The sequence below is a fragment of the Melopsittacus undulatus genome, chromosome 3 (genome assembly GCF_012275295.1).
Source record: "Melopsittacus undulatus isolate bMelUnd1 chromosome 3, bMelUnd1.mat.Z, whole genome shotgun sequence".
NCBI classification, from domain to species: domain Eukaryota; kingdom Metazoa; phylum Chordata; class Aves; order Psittaciformes; family Psittaculidae; genus Melopsittacus; species Melopsittacus undulatus.
The window spans coordinates 89,851,423-89,871,515 of NC_047529.1; positions in this window are offsets into that span (position 1 = coordinate 89,851,423).

Consider the following 20,093-nt stretch of genomic DNA (forward strand, 5'->3'; position numbering starts at 1 on the left):
CATACATAAAATCTAATTCCATTAGGTCCAGTAGCATTAAGGTCTGTCTGTTGCTGCTGATGTTACAGCTTAAGGATGTTATATCTTCTGGCTAGATTCTGTTTCATAACCTAATAAAGCCAGGAATTACATCCTGGCTTGATGCCTTTGCAAATCCAGCTCAGCGAACATACAACATGAAAGCTGTAGACGTAAATTATTTATATTCATCATTGTCCAAAACATTAATTTACCAAAAAAAAAAAAAAGGTTTAACAGATTAAGCAAACTACAGGCACCATGCCCACAGCAGAACTAATTTAAAAGACAACAATATGATTTGCTGAAGCCAAACCTCACTTCTAATCTTCCTGCTTTGTTACAGATATGATACAGAAGAACTGTTAACATTTCATCAAGGCTATTAAAAGGATCAAAAGCTTACAGTTACATTTCAGTCAACTTCCCAGAAACGCTGATCTGCACAATCCCCCAGGAAAATCAGGGATACTTCACTTTCTAGATCTTGATGGTTTCAGCTGACATAGAAATTAGGTAAAGAAAAGGAAGGTAAAATGTGAAACAATTTTAATTGCAGCTTTTATAATTTATTGTGCTGAAAGGACAGTTTCGGTGCAGTACTCCAGTACAACTGAACCAATGTGGACAAATCACTTCAGTCTGCATGTAGTCTGATAGAGGACATCATGAACAAGAATATCAGACTGCCCTCGTAACTACTCCGAAAATACATACATCCATTAAAAAGCATCAACTGAATTCTTATTGGCACTTACTGTGAGATGAATCCACATACCAGTGTGCGTTTTCATATAAAGTCCTCAATTTCCAACTAGCAAATTAACAAGTGCTCAGGAATAAAAGTGCTTACCTTCCAAAGCCTCTAATTACTTCACTGATTTGTAATGGCATCATCAGACTAGTTCTCCTATTTGAAGTACCAGCAAAAAGTTTATTTCTAATAAGCTGGACAACAAACGTATTTCCATGGGAATGCAAGAAACCAAAAGGTTTTACTTAATTCTGTACAAATGATTCCTTATTTTCCTGAAGTAACTTCCCAGTGATCTGAGAGGTTACTTTTCAGAAATCAAAGTTCTCAGCTGTATCCACAACATAATTTCAATGGTGTAAGAGTCTACCACAGGAAAAAAATATGATTTTTGCCTTTTCAAGGACTTTTTATGGGATAAAGTCTTATCTCCATCTTACTTAAAAACAGGCTGTTATATATGAAAATATATGACGTTTCATAAGTTATATGAAAATATAAAATGAGGTAAAACTCATGGCAGCTTTGCTTCCATTTCTAAACTGTTCTGTCATCTCTTTAAGAAAGTCTCTTAAATTGCAAAGATAGCCTTTGAAATTCTTCAGATCGAAGCTAAGTCACCTATATCTTTCTCCACAGTCTATGCAGAGAGATAAGAACCTTCAGAAAACAAGGCCCATCTTAAAATAGGTGGCTTAGATAAGAGAGCTGAGACATTTTGGAGGTCACTGTTTCCCTCTAGGAAAGCATGCATTGGACAGCTTAGATCACTAAGTCTTAGAAAGCTTAACTAACTGAGATCTCTCTTGGTATCTACTTTAACTGGAATCTACTTTGAGAGCACAGTCTCAGCAGCCTGTTTCCTATTAATCTATTGGAATACTGTGGGAAGAAGCTAAGAAGCTGCATATCTCTTTATTTATGAGTCAACATAAACCATTTCCTCTGCAACAAGAAAACACGCAGGGGATGACTTAGCAATAAATGGTCTGTGCTGCCTTGTATCCAACTCAGAGAAAAAGCCATAATGTAAAGTCTCAGTCATATTTAGGAAGAAATTAAATAGATAACTTCTCATGAAGTTGAAAAAAAGGTGATATTTCATCTTCTGTTTTCTAGTTGTCGTGTTTTCACTTTGGTGTCTGTCTGGAACTTGACATACCACAAAAAATGAACCTATTTCTATGACAGTTAAGGCAGAAGAAATGCAGAAAGCTGTGATCATAGGCTCCAGGCACTTTGCACTGCAGAAGTAATACAAAACAAGCAGAAAAGTCCCTTCATTTAAGGCTAAGCAGAGTTTACTTCTGTCTACATCTTCTCTGCAATGCTGATCTGCACCAGCTGATCCAAGCCTTTCCACCATGATACTCTGTGCCAGACCTGTGTTGAAGCATTCACTTCGATGCCATATGGACTCCAAGCTGGCAAACATTTCAGACCATGGTGGTGGTGGAGGAGAGTGATTTTTCATGGGTGCTTATGGTCCAACAAAGGAAACTGCCCTTCATTTACAGAGTGCACTTACCTTCCTTCTTCTTTTTCTGGCCCAGCACAGAGCTTCCCTCTGTAACAAGAGAAGCATGTTTTATGTAAATCACTTCCCAGTGGAGTCACTCATTATTAATACAGACAGCTCTAAAGGGAGAAACCCATGGCATTTAGCATCAAGAACAGTTAATGAAAATGTCATTAAAAAAGTCAATCTGCAAACCATGAAATGGCCTCACTGCCTTTTTCTTTTTTTCCTGTCTTACCTCTATGTACATTTCTCTCAAGTCAATCTTTTTTGGCACCAAGTCACAGCTTTACCTGGAGGGGGCATCAGTTTCTGGCAAACAGGGCATCTTTGAGCAGAGGCACTAATTAAACATTGTGGAAATGTGTCAGAAATACATTAGGTAGGTACGGACTAAATGGCAAGGCTGAGGAAGCAGGGATTCCAATCACTGACTCTAGGGTAGGCAATTTCCAGCAGCACTGATCTGGAAGTTAGAGTACAGCCCCCAGTTTACAGGTATTTTGTAGAGTTGATGGCTGAGCATCTCACTCCCTTAAATCCTGCAAGTTCTCACTGCTTATGCACGCATATTGTTAAGAGGAGTATCTTTCTGGTTGCATTTATATCATGGAGATTCACTTAGCTGATTCAAAAAGCCTAATCCAGCAATTCTGCTAAAAAAATCCTTACTCCTTCATACCATTTATATCTCAACATAATGAACTATGATAACTGGAAGCAGTTGCCTGATAAACTGAGTCAAACTGGAAGTGAGCATCCTTTTTTTCTCTGTTTCCTGAGGACTTTCCATTTCCACATTTGAACGTTGATGGCTTTTCTTTGGAAAAAGCAGCTATTGGTATCAGGGAGAGGTCACTCTGCTCTGGGCGCACATATGCTGGTCGTGGCTCACATTCTTAAGTTATAAGGGAATATTTGCCTTTCTCCTTGATTCTAAGGACTCTCAAGATCTGCATTGTGTTCACGTGTTTATATTAAACCAATTTTTTTTGTGGATAAAGTCAGTGCCTTTTATCAATACACAAGATTTTAGGCACACAGGAGATGAAGAAAGTATGTGTCTAACAGTCTGTCCATTTTTTTTTTATAAACATTATTGGTCTGTTAAAAATACTACTTCCCTACTCACAAACCCTATCACGCTTATGACCTGACGGAATTATAGCTATAACAGCCTAATATCATAATCATAAGATCATAGAAGGGTTAAGGTTGGAAGGAACCCCTGAAGGTCACCTCATCTACTCCCCCTGCTCAAGCAGGGCCACCTACAGCTGGTTGCCCAGGAGCATGTCCAAATAGCTTTTGAGTATTTTCAAGGATGGAAACTCCACAGCCTCTCAGGGCAATCAGTCACCCTCACAATAAAAGCATGTTTCTTGATGTGCAGACACACGTTTAAATATACTGTTTAAACTGTATATTGACCCTTATTTGTGCTCAGTACTCACCCTCCTGGCTTGACAGTACATTCCTTTTCTCACCAGCTTGGAAATGGATTCAGGCTTTCACAAGACACTATTACAACACACTTGGTGGCAAGAGGGCACATTAGGATGAGCCTGTTTTTTCTCAGCATAGAGTGGCAATTCAACAAGATGTGGCAAAAAAATGGCAAAAAAAAAAAATGAAAACCCATTTCCCCATAATGCAAAGAAGCAGAAGCACAAGGAGACTGACACCAGCATGAGTCTGTTCCCCCTCCCCCTGTTACTGTACTTGGCAGGAAAAAGGGAAGAGTACTGAAAATGTTCACACCAGGCAATAATAGACTGCCAGTGATGGGCGGGGAAAAGCAAAGCAAAGCTGTTTCTTGCTGAAGTGTTAAGAAATAAATGGAAGTCCAACAGACAGACAAAACGTAACCAGCATTTCGGAACACTGCTCTTTTTGCCTTTGAAACTTGCACCCCGTTTGGCAGCCAGCACCTGGGGAGGCAACTAGCACATCCTGGCTGCCATGGGATACCCATGGGACAGCCAGCAGTGCTGCATGGTAGCCTGTAGTGATCTGCTGTAGATCATCCCTGTATACAACTGCCATTTATTGTGCAGAACACATACAATGTTATGCCTCAGTGGATGTACTTCACTGTCATGCCTGATCAAAAGTGTTGCCTTGGAGCAATCTTAGCTTGAGAGAACCCCAAGCAGTTTTATAAGTAAGATGTCACCCCAAGGTGACACTTGAAAGGAACAACATTAAAGTGTACTCATCTCTCTTGTGTCCCTGGCTACTTCAGAAGCACACAAACAAAGCCTAGCTCTTCTAGCTGGTACTTGGAGAATAAAAGGACCCTTATGTCCTTGTTCATGTTTTATTAGTGCTTCCTAAGTAGAAAACTAAGTAAAAATGCTGACTCTAGCCAGGAGCACTGGAGTTTTAAGTAAAGATAGTTAAGTAAAAGGTTTATTTTAAGTATATCTAATATTAAATCTATAAGCTACTGAGCTCACTCTTTCTCAAAGCCACAGAGAAACCAATGGCACAGAAATGAAACTTCAGTCCTGATCTCAAGGCACAAAACAGGTTCATTACACACTAAGAGACATATACTCATGCACACATGCGGGCAATCACCCTGAGCAATTCAAGCTGTAGTCCCCCAAGGATTTTATTTCAACTCCAAGGAAATGTTTCAGGTAGCACAGAAGTGCAGAGCGTGACCCAGCTCCAGAGCCAGCAAAAGCACAGCAGTACAGGCAATACAGCATCTGCACTGAGATGCCTGGCTGACACAAGCCAAATGCAGGTTTTCCATATGCAGGGCTGAGGCATCATGCCATCTCTGCATCCCACTGCTCCTGTTCAGTACAGAGATGATCTCAGTGGGGGGGAAGGAAACGTTCTCTCCTTGAATCCACTACATGCAAAGAGCAGACAGTCCTTTTGCAATATCATTCTGGTCAGTTCTTACAGCATTACTGCCAACAACACGCTTTCTTGCTCCTAGATTCAGTCTGCCTACAGCATTTTCACTATTCTACCTAAACTGATTTTCTTCCTGTTGTTACAGTACCCACAAGCAGACAAACAGATTAAATTCTCTTTATGCTTTTGTTTTCTTCTTACTACAATTTTTTTTTCATAAAAGTAAGGCTCAAGTGTTGTCTTACAGCCTTCTGTCAGCTCTGCATCCATCTGCTGAAATCAGGAACACAAATCCCATACGATGGGTTGCAGCCAGCAGCCAAGAATGAGTTAAGTGAACCTCTTGGGCAAAATAAAAAATGCCACTTCTCTGTTAGTAGCCGCAATAGGAACTGTCTTGTGCAAAAGCACTTGGGATGGGACTGCAGGTGTTATTTATCTCCTCTGCCTGACAAACAGCTGAAGGGAAAGATTTGTTAAAAATTCATCAACCTTTCTCATTTCTTTAAGAGCTGAGAAATCCCACACAGGAGCCCTCTGAGCAGACCTCTGCTGAAGGCAGGGGAGAGTCCTCAGGTGAGACTGAGGTGAGAAAACAAGCAGGGTGGCTTGCTTATGAGCAAGAAGAGCTACACTTTTCAGATGGTATCCATTCAAAAGAAGTAAAGCAGGTCACCTCCTTTCCCAACCAGGTCAGCAGGAGAATCCCAGGTCTGTGCTATGCTGGGGGCCACCACACACACTAGAATGGCTTCTTGGCTTTTACAGTTGATGCAACTTAATCTGCCCATGTGGATCCCATTAAAGCACAAAAATTATGCCTCATCATCAGCCAGCCCCAAACCCTTCTGTGGCATCAAGTGCTCTGAAAGATTTCTTTTAATTTGCTCTACTAAAAATGTGAGAGAATAAGTATTTCTTCTAATTTTTCATCCACATGGAAGCATAGAATTTTAATGCTTTGGAAATCCTCTTTCTTTCTACTACACAGTGCACCAGGGTCTTGTGGCCCAAAGTCCTCTGAAGAGCTATAATACCAAGAATGTCCTGGGTTCAGCAGTAGCAGTCATTTTTCTCCTTCTTAGTAGCTGATGCAGTGCTGTGTTTTGACTTTCAGCCTGAGAACAGTGCTGATAACACTGATGTTTTTAGTTACTGCTAAAATGTTTAGATTGACCAAGGACTTTGTGAGCCTCATGCTCTGCCAGGGAGGAGGGGAGGCCGGGAGAAAGCAGAGACAGGACACCTGAGCCAAACTAGCCAAAGAGGTATTCCATACCACAGCACATCATGCCCAGGAGGTAACTGAGGGTTACCTGGAAGGGCTGGGGCACTGCTGGGTGGGACGAGGTATTAGTCCTTAGGTGGTAAGGTGTTGTATTCTCTTCCCTTGTTATTTCCGTTATCATTATTATTATTGGTGGTAGCAGCAGTGGTTTGTGTTATACCTTAGTTACTGGACTGTTCTTATCTCAACCCATGGGAGTTACTTTCTTTCGATTCTCCTCCCCATCCCTCCGGGAGCGGGGGAAGTGTAGAAAGGTAGGGGGGAGTAGACTGCATGGTTCTAATTTACTGCCTGAGCTTAAACCACGACAATCAGATACTAGCAAGCCATATAAAAAGGACCACTCAGAAAGTCTTTCAAAACCTATCAAAGGCTTTGTAATCCAAAATACAGTAAACCTAATTCACTTTTTCTGAGCAATTTGAGAGATCCAGTGCTGCCAAACACTTAAGAGATGTTTATGAAGTTCTTCAATGGAATGTGCTGGGTTTTTTTAATCAGAAAGTAGCAAACAACTGAAACAAGTGTTTTGCAGGGAAACAGCAGCATTGCCAGAACTTCTGTCAGGAAAGATTTTTCACCTCTAGGGTGTGATTTATGGTCAAAACCTGGGAGAGGCTTAGAATTGACAATAGCCTAAAGCCCTGTGCTCTCACAAACCTGATCTTAGGACCCCTGTGTACTAGGCAGGTACTATAAATCACCAAGCTATTAACTACCTACCAAAATCAGCTTTTCACTGTCACAGGTTGGCACCACTCCATTTTGCATAAAAACATTGCAGGCTGCAGAGGAGATCTCTGGTGTTTCTGTGGTCAGAGCACTTCTCTGAAATGAGAGAGGCCAGCAATGTTGAATCTTTTTCACCTGATGTCAGTTGATAAATGAACTGTTGGCCATGCTTAGCAAGGAACTTTCTGCATTTTTTCCCCCTACAAATAGAAGGAACTTGGTTTCAGCTGTATATGGAATAGAAAAGGGTTTGGTGTTTTTTTAAACCTCAAGGCTGTGTACAAGTAGAAAATCATCTCTCACCCAGCTGCCAGGGGTGACTCATTCCTCTAAAACAGCAGTAATTTTCTTTTGGGACACTCAGTAGCTTCCAGGTGACCAGCAGTGCAGCACTTAATGGGCACATCCTGACCTGTAGGGGCTTCTAAAGCAAGTCCAGATTAAATGAGGTTCCTTGGAGTTCAAGAGCAAAGATCCAGGTTTAGCATAGACTTAGAGGGAGAAAGCTGCAGAAGCTGAGCAGTTGCAGGTTCATACTTTGCCTTTCTCTTCACTAGGGCTCTACTGCTTCACGCCTGGGGGAAAGCAGGATTCAGGAACAAGATGGTTTTTTAAAGCATTCTGCTTCTGATATGCAATGAACTGAAACATTTGTTGCAGAGAGGCCACACAATTTTGCAGATCTAGGTCCCATTTTAGCTTTAAATTAACCCTGGGATATAATAGTTCATTCTAGTCTAGTGCTCCTGCTTTAACCTTACCACAGGTTAACTGGGGGCAATCATACAACCAGTTATTGTTTCATGTGACCAGCAATAAAACTACATACCTGGATCACTGCACACTTATATATCAACAATGGGACATGATTTAGGAGCCCTTGGTCCTGCTGTTTCAGATATGAAACCTCAATGAAGCATAGCCACCATGGCAAAAGCTGCTCTTGGGGCCACGGTTTGGGCAAAGTGGAGCGTACCCAGGAGATCTCAGCCTCACCTATGCAAAACAGCTGTTTCTGAGTTCTGCCATTACAGATATAGTCTGCATATGTACATATGTGCACAACCCAGCTCAGTGAGGCAGGAGCAACTGCCTGCAGCCTGGATTTTTACCTTTGGGCTTCCCGGGATGGCTCAAATGACAGGCAAAAGAAGCAGGCTGTGTTCAACAAGGTATCTGCAGTTCAATTTGCTGTGTTTCCCACATGACCAGAGTTGGAGGTCTATGTAGCAGTAACTTTCCCACAGTTCTTCCTAGAACTGAGGAATTCATCATCAAGCCCAGGCCAATCCTCCTCTGCAGGCCCTGAGCAAGGTGCCTCTGAAATGTTCAAGCCTCAGGACCCACCAGCACCAGGAGGGAAACATGCAGTGAGATGCTGGAACAGAGAAGCTGTGGCTGCCCCCTCCTTCAAAGTGCTCACGGCCAGGTTGAACAGGGCTTTTAGCAACCTGGTCTAGTGGAAGGTGTACCTGACCATGGCAGAAGGGTTGGAACTGGATGATCTTTAAGATCCCTTCCAACCCTTAAAACTACCTGCTTCACCTGTAGCAAGAGCACGTTCTATTGAGAAAGTATTCTCTTTGCATATTAAAAGTCAGCTACACAACTTGTTAGGATAGAATAAAACCAAGACCCCTCCAATGAAAATTGACCTGGGTGTCTAGGAACCTCCTGAAAATCTCCAGCTCATCAAAGCACTGAAATAGATAGAGAGCTAGGAGAAAAACATGATGAAAGGAGATGCTGATCTACATTTTCCAAACAGTCCACACCTACAAGAAAGAACATGCAGCTGCCCTAGCATTCCTTCAGCAATTACTTCTCCTTTTCTGGAAGACTTCAGATGGCTGAAGACTCACCATCCCTTTGGAAAGCCGGTGACAGTTGTTCTTCACCTTTCACTCCTCCAAAGTAACAGTTCTTGACTGGCTCTTACAAATATGAAATACCATTTTTCTTCTGACAACTTTCTGTGAACATGCAATAGCTCTTAAGCTCTGGGAATTGGGCAGAAATCCTTTGGGACATAAATGGTGCTGCCTTCATTTCAGGTGTGCTCACTGACAGCTGACAGGTACTGATAGCAAAAAATGAAATAATACAACTATGTTTATCCACACATACTGTTTAGCTTGTGGCCATTGTCACAGTAGATAAAGCTCTCACATCCCATTTGTGGAGACAGGTAAACAGATTTAGCTTGAAATAAGAATATGATGCACCTATAGTATTACCTGTGTCACAGACTCTATGTGTGACTATGTGTATGACAGAGAGTGCTGGAATATTTTGAACACTAAACTACTGCATCCAGAGATTGGTAAATTAAATAATCATTCATTAGTTACCATAGTGATGCAGATGCAATCACAGTGAACAAAGAAGGAATGGGGATGGCGGAGGGGAACAGAACAAATGCTGACAGGAGCAAGGCCCTGCATTGATTTTTGTTAATATATTTTTATTTAGTAAAATCCCCTGACTGCAAGATCTTGTTCCATATTCATTAGTGTTTCACACTCCTGCAAAGGGAACCAGCAGATACCCTGAAAGATCCAAATCCTGAGCTGGAGCAAATCGGTACAGCTCTATTGACTTTGGCAGAGAGCAGCCAGTTTACAGCAGCTGAGGACCTCTCAGAAAAAAAAAAAAAAAAAAACAATACCACATTTAATTCTCTTTAGCTTCTGCAGCAACTGAATCCTACTGCATCCCCTGCTACTTTATAACTTCTTACAGCAGGGCTCTCCAGTAAACAAGCACAGACTGGGAGAAGCTGGCATTCCCAAAGCCAGAAGGTTGGTCTAGCCATGTAACTGTCATTAATATCAATGGCAGCTATATAGCTCAGTCTTACAGTCAGCCTTGAGAATCTCATCAATAACAACCCCTTTGCCATGGGTAAGGCATGGGTAATAGCATGGGGTTAAGAGCAGTGCTCATCAGGCAGCGTTTAAGCAGAGGGGCATGTGCCACCTTGCCCAGGTCCCTCAGGTAGTGCTGCACCCAGCTGTGTCACCCGGACTCCTGCAGCACCTAGGCACAAAAGCAGCAGCATCCATCTGTAGGAAGCTAAATGAGAGAGAGAAAGCAAGAGGAATCTTGCTTCCTCTGGGTCACTGGCAAACATGCCCACTGCCAACTGCCTGATGATAATGCTATGTGACTGGCCTGCAGCAAGACCAATAAGCACTTCTTAATTTATTTCTGCACGTGCATTTGCACAGAAGAGAGTGTGCTGATACATGAAAACTGTGCTGAACTTATAACAAGGTCTGGGCTAGAGGATAGGCTCTTCCCCAAACTGGGCAAACTGCCTCAGCCCTGCCCTCTGCCATATGTTCCTTCTCCCTAGCCAGTAGCACTGGGCAGATGAGTGCCTGGCCTGCAACCCCGCACCATAAACCAGCAGCAAGAGAAGTTTGCACTGAAACACCAACACTAACATCTGATATGGTTACAGCTCTCTTTTTTTACTTCACCACCACTTATTTGCCAGTGATGAACTATGACAAAGGAAAGGGACAGATGACTGAGTGAAAGATTGGGCACAACAAACACAGGACAGACACTAGAGTGCATGTCAGGCATGGAGTAGCCTTAGAACAAGTCCCCACCACAGCCTGAATTTGTTGCTCTACAAGTCCCCACCACAGCCTGAATTTGTTGCTCTTTGGGCTTCTGACACTTCTCCAAAGCCAGTGTAAAATCTCTGAAAGCTGCAATTAGTGTCAGCTTTTGCCTAGTGATTCTCAATAAAGTCCATGTTGAACGGGTGACCTTCTTCAGGAAGTCAAATATATCTCCCACGTATCAGAAATATTATGTAGATGCTTCAAGAAAAATCATTTCCATCTTAGTGGCAGAGGTGAAGGTAGGAAACTGGGCAGCATCAAGCTCAGAGGTCTGCCTGCAGTCCGTCCTCAAAGTACCTGAATGTTTCTGCCAAATGACCATCACTGACTACTACATCTGTTATCACTATATAGGGCCAACATAGTCCATTGTGTGAATGAAGCTGGGCATCCTCCTCTGAGCTGCATTGTCCAGATACCCCCTGCAAGATCAGGCACTCTCCAAAATGCAGAAGCAGAAAGACAGGTTGAGCACCCTTATCACAGCTCTAAATCAGTGTTGTAAGAAGGAAAGGCCACAAAGGCATAAAGGAATATCCAGTGGCTACCCCTACTGCAAATGGTGTAAGATGCAGCTGTAAGTACCCCAGCCAGCAACCAACAGGCACTTACAGATGAGCCCAAGACGGAGGTGCAACACAAGGCTCAACGCAGTTCAACTGAGGCTGCCAAAGTACATTGATGAAAAGACACTATTTTCTGCAGCATGAGCTAAGCACTGGGAGCCAAGCCGCCTTGCTGCACCTCGAATAGCAAGTCAGTCCCTCTTCTTACACTATTAACCAAAGACATCTGCTCAGTCATGTCTCAAATCCCTCAGCATCACACAGCTTTTGTTTAAAGGGCCTGTGTTCTCTAGCCCTTTAGTTAAGTAGGTATTATTAAATCTAGTTAGACATCCTGAATACAGTAAATAATAACCATATTTACATAGAAACCTTGAAGATAATCCTACTGTAAATGACCAACCTGTTTTACTGGAGGTAAGAGAACCACTATTAAGATTTTTCCTAGTTCAGTTTAAAAAAAAACAGCAACACCCCCTTCATTGCTATGATGTGAGCAGTGAGAGGAAAAAAGCGTATGTTTACAAATAGTATTTTGTGTTACATTTTAGCTGATTGTAAAGACTCTATACACAGCCTAAATCCCGTAAGCAGACCTCTGTGCAGAAGCGAACAGTCTGAGGTTGCTGGTCTGCATTTTTTTACTTTCTATTACATGTGTAAGTGGCTAATAGCCTCAAAACAACCTCTTTGCATTCACAGCACTCTGAAAAGCACAAAACCCTGAAAAGATGGCTCACCTCCTTTCTCACTTCCACAGGCACTATCTGGGAATAATGCTGCTGAATACAAGAGGAAAGAAGCACTCCCTGTGTGCTCCTGTGGCTGCTCTGCCCATCCCACCCTTCAGACATCCACTGCTCCCAAGGGATGTGTCTTTTTACCAGGGTTCACACCTCTGGCAGAAAACCTTCCTCCCCCTCCTCAGAAGCAATCAGGCAGAGGCAGATTAAAGGCCCCCCCATTTCATTTTGCAGCAAAGCAAGCACCTCTCCACATCAGACATGCTGTTGTCCTCAGGCACCAGTAAAGTATAGGCTGTGAACACTCTTCCCCACATGAGATGTGTCCCAGCGCTCTTACCCTGTGAAGTCATATAATAGAACTGCATATGGGGAACATATTGGCATTGTTAAGGTTAATAATATAACAACAGAAAGCACAGTTACAGGCAAATGGATTCTAATGGTTGCTTGAGCAAACAATACAAGCAACATATTGCAAATTGGTCTTCAGTGTGCTTTAGCAGGGTTGTCATCATCATCGTATTTTCACAACGAGTAGTATGCTATCTCTGATCCTGGGAGATGTGATACTTTCTACAGAGACTCTCTGAATAAAACTGTTGTACACATATGACTTACTCTATAGCTTACTGTATACCCTAAGCTACTGCTGGGTGCCCCTCTTGCAGCTTTGCAACATTCAGACAAGGGGGTGATGTGGTTTCATCATCAAATGTGTCTTTGACTTCCCAGCCAAATGAGCAGCTACTGTCTGCAGGTGATTGGCAGCAAAAGGCCTTCAGTGTAAGGCATTAATTGCTTTAGCACCATGCACTGAGAGGATACCAAAGAGATTCCCCTCCCGGTCCAGCACCCAAGGCAGAATGCTTGAGTTCTTCACTTGCTACTCCTGTTTCTGAACCTTTTCAGTAGGGGTCAGGGCTTCTTGATAGTTTTGCCTGATGAAAGCCTTTGACAAGAGCATGTGTCACAGCAAGTGCAGTGGTGAGCCATGGCTTTCAAATGTATGTTAACCAGCCTTTATAGCATTATGGGGCTTGGGTGACACAAGAGTTATTCAGTTAAGCTGCAGTGAAGTACACAGATTCTGTACTATACATCAGAATACAGAGGAGTGTGGGAATGAAAGGCAAACATCAAGAAAGCAGACAGCTGCACAGCATCCCACAGCACATGGTTAATACAGAAATGCTGCTGTGCATAAGACATGGGCAACACTCTGCTGGGGACAGTGCTGCTGGGACCACCATGCTGGGACACTACACTGTGAAGCACAGCCTTTCCAGCCAGAGCAGCATTTATGCACAACTTAATGCGCAAGTGAGAATTTGGGCCAGCTTGGAGTTCTGAAGAATATAATGTTTCTGCTGCAGATAGCCAGATTTGCCCACAAGCAAAACTCACTCAGATACATGCACAAAATGAGTTTGCTTTTCCCTCTGACAACTCCCCCCTCCCCATATAAGAGGAATTTCTGGCTTGTGTAAATCTGCCTTCAAATGAAACTTAATGTCTCTAAGCTCCTTAGGAGCTGTTTTGAAAACCTGGCTTTAATAGTCCTGCTTTCCACCAAGCTAACAGTTGTCTTATTTAGAAAATGACAATAGACTCAGTATCCATCCACATCTGCAGTGTCTAAAGAGAGATACTGAGTAAATGCAAGTATTCTGCTTTGTTGGGGTTTTGTGGTTTGTTTCTTTTTTAATTTAGCATTTTCTACAGAGGCTTAAAAAGTATCATCTTCTATAGTATGGAATCTTGAGATGAACAGAACAGGATAGCATGAAATCAAACATTTCTGAGGTTAACTTGGATACATTTATTTGATTTCTATTTCTAGGCTTCAATTAGAGTAACATAATTTGTAAAAAGCTGAACAGGTAATCAAACTGCAATCAGCAGATCTTTGAAAAAAGGAGACAGAGAGAGAAAAGATTTAAACAACAAGCTTTACAGATAGGAGAATGAAAGTAAATTCACTTCTACAGCCCCATGGGAAAATCTAGATGTAATCAATCCAGGGTAAAATTTAATTAAAAGACAGAGCAATGGGATGGGGGACAAAATTCAGGTATATAGGAAATCTTTGAGAGATACTCCTGTGAGAACAGAGTCAGATCATTGTTATTCTTCTCATACAGTTGAATCATATCAGTAAGCGATCCATATACATGCATCATACAACTTATATAGGAAAGAAAATAGACTCATCTTCTCCCCTGACCCAAGTAACTTACATCTTAGAGGGGTTAAAAGACCATAACAACTGCTTGATATTATTCCAAATATTTATGTGCCTATCCCCCAAATAGTATCTGGTTTATCAGTTCTGTTTTATCTAAATCTTAACTACTCAGTGGCCTGCCACATAATTTTGGTCGAAAATTACATAGAAATTAAGCATAATAATAACTACAAAGGAGAGCGAGAAAGAAAAGGAACACCCAGGGTTTTCTTTAACTAAAACCCAGTTCTGAGATCCCCGAGAAAGAACTATTTAGTGAGACACATAATTCATTATTAAAGACAATCTTGTAACTTATAAGGAACATTAAGTTAATGTACAGTATAGACAGCAAATTATGTAAAACTGCACCAACTGTTATATACTTATTATAATCAAAAGATTATACAATTCCCTGAGAAAACACTTGAGAAATGCTAGCCACTGAAAGATGGTGTGAAGAAATGACATGAAACAAAACAAAAATGAAAAAGAGTCTGGTGTAGCTTAGGAAGTCTTACATTTGATTTGAGAAGTATGCAAAAAATCAAGCACAGAATGCTGAGAGGTAAATTAATTAAATCTTTCATTGCAAAGTGAAGATTATATACTGCATTTCATTTACTGGTCTTTTCTCTGCCAGGGCACTGCAGCACATGATGGACAAAATCCTCAGCCAGCGACAGTTGTTACCAACCCATGACTCAGCTCAGGTACCAGCACTGCCCAGGGGAATGCTGAGAGGGGACCAAACAGCACCACATGCACACCAAGGGCATTCAAACAGAAACAAAAGGCACCTGGCAGGTGGGACAGATACCTCCAGTGACGTGGAAACTGCACACAGCACCTTTGCAGTCATGCTACAAGTCCAGACGATGGCCAAGCAAAAAAAACTTAGGGTTTCAAACTTCCACCTGAGCAGAGAACATTTTGTCAGGTTAGTAAATATGGCATTTCATTACTCACAGTAGTGAGAATGTGCAGGAAGGTTTTCACAAGGCTGGTTGGTTCTGCCAACTGTGTGAGGTCACTCACAGTGTGCTACTCCCTGGATACTCTTCCAGTGCAGAAACAAGCACAGACAGTGGTCCAAGGCCTCTCCACAGAGGACTTTTGTGGTCACTGCCCCAAATATAAATAGTTCCTACCCATCACTGCCACCCCCTGTGGGCTATGAATCCCTCAGTGTACCACTGCCCTGCTCCTTCCCTGGTATTTAAAGTGGCAGAAGGGAGATTTAGATTTGACATTAGATGACCTTTGAAGGTTCCTTCCAAACCCAAACTATTTATGATTCTATCATTAGGAAAAAATTCTTCACCATGAGAGTGGTGAGACACTGGTAGAGGCTGTCCAGAGAAGCTGTGGCTGCCCCATCCCTGGAAGTGCTCAAGGCCAGGTTGGATGAGGGCTTGAGCAACCTGGTGCAGTGGAAGGTGTCCCTGCCCATGGCAGAGGACTGGAACTGGATGAGCTTTAAGGTCCTTTCCAACCCAAACAATCCTGTGATTCTATGATTCTATATGTGTGCCTTTAGAGAGGCCTCCAGTTCACGCTGTAGCATGCAACTGCAGGAGGACAGAATTTGTGGGTGAGAACTACCCTGTCAACATCAGACTTGTTTTCCAGATAAATACAGGGTTGTCTAAAGGGTAACCACCATGATTTTCAGACAAACGAAAAACAACCAAAAAAAAAACCCCAACCCTAATTTCAAAACAGTACAGCTTTACTGCTGTACACCTGTGACTTCTGCATGTACTGGAGTTCTGCACCTACATGTGTAGAACTGGCCTGTGCCCTCACTGTACAAGGACAGGTTGCTCAGTGATGGGCTGTAGGGAAACCTTGAGGCTAGGCAGCAAGAAACACAGTGTCATAAGGAGGAAGTAAAAATGAAAACCAAGGAGAACATTTGTGTTATGATGATAATGAAGAGTCTCCTGATTGTGTCTTCTTGGCAGAGGTTACCAACTTTCAGAAGGAAAATGAGAGAATTTGCAGAAGAGAGATTAAAAACTCTCTTGTTGATAGATGCAAGGAAGACATTGTTCTGTTTTGCTTAAATAGCCTTTATAAAATGTTCATTGCCTATCAACTGATGTATTAATTATTAATAGGGGGAAAGCAGCAGGCAGCAGCACTGTATTCAGTTTGATTGAGGGTGGTGAAATGCCCTGGCTTGTGCCACCAAATGCAGAAGTCCCCAGTCCTTGGGAAGCTGCTCTAAATGCAAAACCGTTTCTAAGGGGAAATTTCTACATGAAAGGTAAGAATAAATCCTGTTCCTCTCTCCTGAGTAAATGCATATGCTATAGGGCTTTTACCTCAGCTGAAACAGTGTATCACATTAACATGCTTTCTTAAACTAGTATTCTAGCTGCTAGGAAAACAAAAATGAAAAACAAGTTAAAAGCACTCAAAAAGAAACGAACAGCAAAAAAACCTAACAGCCAACAAGGGTTCTAATACAAAGCAGAAGAAATACATAGAAAATGTAGATGTATACAAATTTTGCTGGAAGATGGCTGGAATTATGGATGTGCTGGAAGAGCCACAACCAGATTTTGCTTAAAATCAGATTACAGTTCAGTGTGGCGTGGGTTAAACTGTGTGTTACAGAAACCTCCAAGGATCTTAGACCTAAATAGAAAAATATCATGACACCAGCTATATGTAAGAAATTTTGCCAGCATGGCAAAATGTTCAGCTGACTAGAAAGCTGAGGTGTATGCTGTGTGCATGCTAGATGAGAATTGAGTGTTGCCCAAACTGAGATCTATTTTGAAAGTTTATTCCTAAAGACAACACTGAGGATGGTGTTCCAACCTAAAAAATCCTTCTATTGATTTTCTTCCCTTTAAAGAAATCACATACCCACCACATTTCAAAGGAAACTGTCCATCCTTCAAAAGCCCTTGTTTTTCTGATGTTTCTTTTCCCTGGGTCTCAGTAGGGGTGCAGCTACACACTTGAAATGTGTATACAGCAGGCCAGCACATTGCTCACGCACCGCATAGTCAAAACCCCTGCAGGCAGCAGGCTGGTCTTACTGCTAACAGCAACTGCAGAATGAGAGATTTAGAAGCACTAATGAAAGCCCTGCAGAAGAAACTGAACAATTTTTCTTACTAAAAGAAAGGAATCTGTAAGCAGGTGCATAATTACACATCATGGTTCACATGGGAGTCCCACCTAAACCTCTGGCCTTCCTGTCCTTCACCCTAAAATCTTCCTTTTTCTTTTTATCTTTTTTCTCTTGTCTTCTTCTCTACACTAACTGTGTTCTCAGCCCTTTGAGTAGATTTACAAGATCTACTCCTGACCTACTTTCCTACTGTTACTCCTGCAGCTTGCATCAAGAAACTTGGCAGAACCAAAAGGCTGAGTCGCAAGGCAGTGAAGTCCTCTAATGAGCTACATCAGTGAGCAAACCTATCCTGGCCTCACCCTGCCCTTGTTTCAGTTTCTTTGACATACAGGTCAGGAGCAAGCTCTCAGAGGAAGAAGACTGATCTCCTTGATGGAGCAAATGCTCTGGAACCAAGCTCTTGAATTTAACCAGAATAGCAGCCCATGGAGGACCCTAGGAGCAAGCAAGGACATTTTAAACTTTCAGGGAAGAAACCAAACTCACTTATCCTATTTGGAGACTTAAAGCTGTGAGCAAAACAATTGATTTGGTGTATCACTCTTGGAAGCTAGTAACATGACAAAACTTAACATTAAATGCAAAGATACAGTCGAGGACAAGACAAAAGAATAGTGTGGTTAACTTGAATATCATACTTGTCTGAAGAGGTAACAAAGAAAGAGACAGTGAAAATAAACAGTTTTGGGTTTCCTTTTGCTCATTTACTTTTTGCATCTGGCAGAACTCTGCTGCTTTTCACCCTTTCATCTCTCAGCTGTTCTCCATCCCTGCAAGATAACCCATACATCAGGTGCCCACGTGTTCACACAGCTCCCCCAGGGCTCTGACAGGCCTGTACCCCAGCCAAGAGAGGCACCCCATCAGCCAGAAGCAGGACTTGCAGCATGAATAATATGTTTTATCCTTGCTGAAACAGTCCTTTACAAAGCTCCACCGACCTCCACCATTCCTAACTAATAAAGGGAAAAAACCCTAAGAAACTGCAAGGAATTTTAACAAGAAAAGTCAGAGCATGCTCTTTTTTTTTACAGGGTGTTATACTAGAAACGGTAATCTTTTGCAACTTAAAAAGCAGCTAGACATGGAGCATAACCAACACCAATACTTCTCACACTGAGAAAGGTTCAATTCCAGATCTGGAGCTTTACATTATCTCTGGCCTTCACACATCCTGTTGCAGCATCAGGGCTCCAGAAGGTGTAAGTACTGGCATGATATAAAGGGAAGGTTTTGGTTTTCTGGGCAAAGGGCATGTTTCCAGCTTCCCTAGTATTCTTACTAGGTTACAACTGTAGGTAGAGTACAATATGGTTTATTTTCTTCAGGCAAACACAGAATATGTGAAAGTGGCCAGACTTACTGCTGTAGAACTAAAGTACATTTCCATCCAGAGTATAAGTAGACTCACTGACATCATGAGTGGCACTTGGTCCCTAAATTATACTAATAAATATCTCAACCCTGACACAAAGGGAGTACCTCTCAGTGATGCACAGAATTTTTGGCCAGAAGGTCCTATTATGATAATTTAGCTTTGTCTCCTGAATAGTGCTGCCAGTGTTCATTCAGCCTTTCAAGAATACCAGCAGAAGAACCAATTAATTTTGTTTGTGATGGTAGTGGTTGTTTGTGGAATGCCATCTTTTGTTTACTAATGACTTCAGAACAGCAGCCTCCTTCTCTGGGCCATGGCCTTCAGCCCTCCTGGGGCCAGGAACAGCCTTTGGATGCCAGCAATGGAGTTACAGAGCCACACTTGAACCTGTGAACAACAACTGAAACTCTCTGTAAGAGGTTACTGGTTCTCAGTATATGATCCGATATGTTAGTAACAGAAAATCGCAATCTGGCTTTAAGTACCTGCAAACTGTGATTTGCTGTTCCAGAAAGAACACATATTCATGGAGCTGTTATAGAATCATAGAATAGTTCGCATTGGAAGGGACCTTCAAAGGTTAACTAGTCCAACCCTGCTGCAATGAGCAGAGACATCTTCAACTAGACCATGTGGTTGCTCAGAATCACATCCAGCCTGGCACTGAATGCCTCAAGGCATCCACCACCTCTCTGGACAACATGTGCCAGTGTTTCACCATCCTCATTGTAAACAATTTCTTCCTTATGGCAAGCCTGAATCCCCCCTCTTTTAGTTTAAACCCACGACCCCTTGTCCTATCACAACAGGCCCTGTTAAAAAGTTAAGCTGATAACCTCACTTATGTAACCTAATACTGTCTCCTTTTTGCCTGTGCGATTTCAGGAGTTTCCAACACACCTCACCACATCTTTGCAAATATCCTCCACAAATTATATTGATGATATATCCTCCAGCTTGCAGATCAGATAAGATCACAGCTCACTGTTAAAGATCTGCCTTTTATACAATCAGAGACTGTGCCAAACAGCAGTACATTACAAAGCAAAGATTTTGTTTATAAAAGAAACAATCCCCCAGTGGAGATCTTGTTGTGTACAAGGGAAATTATAGGAGTAAAATTAGACTAGTAGAGTTTAATAATTAAGATTATGGTCCCAGGATATACTTTTTCCTGACGCCCTTAATCTTTTCTCACTGGG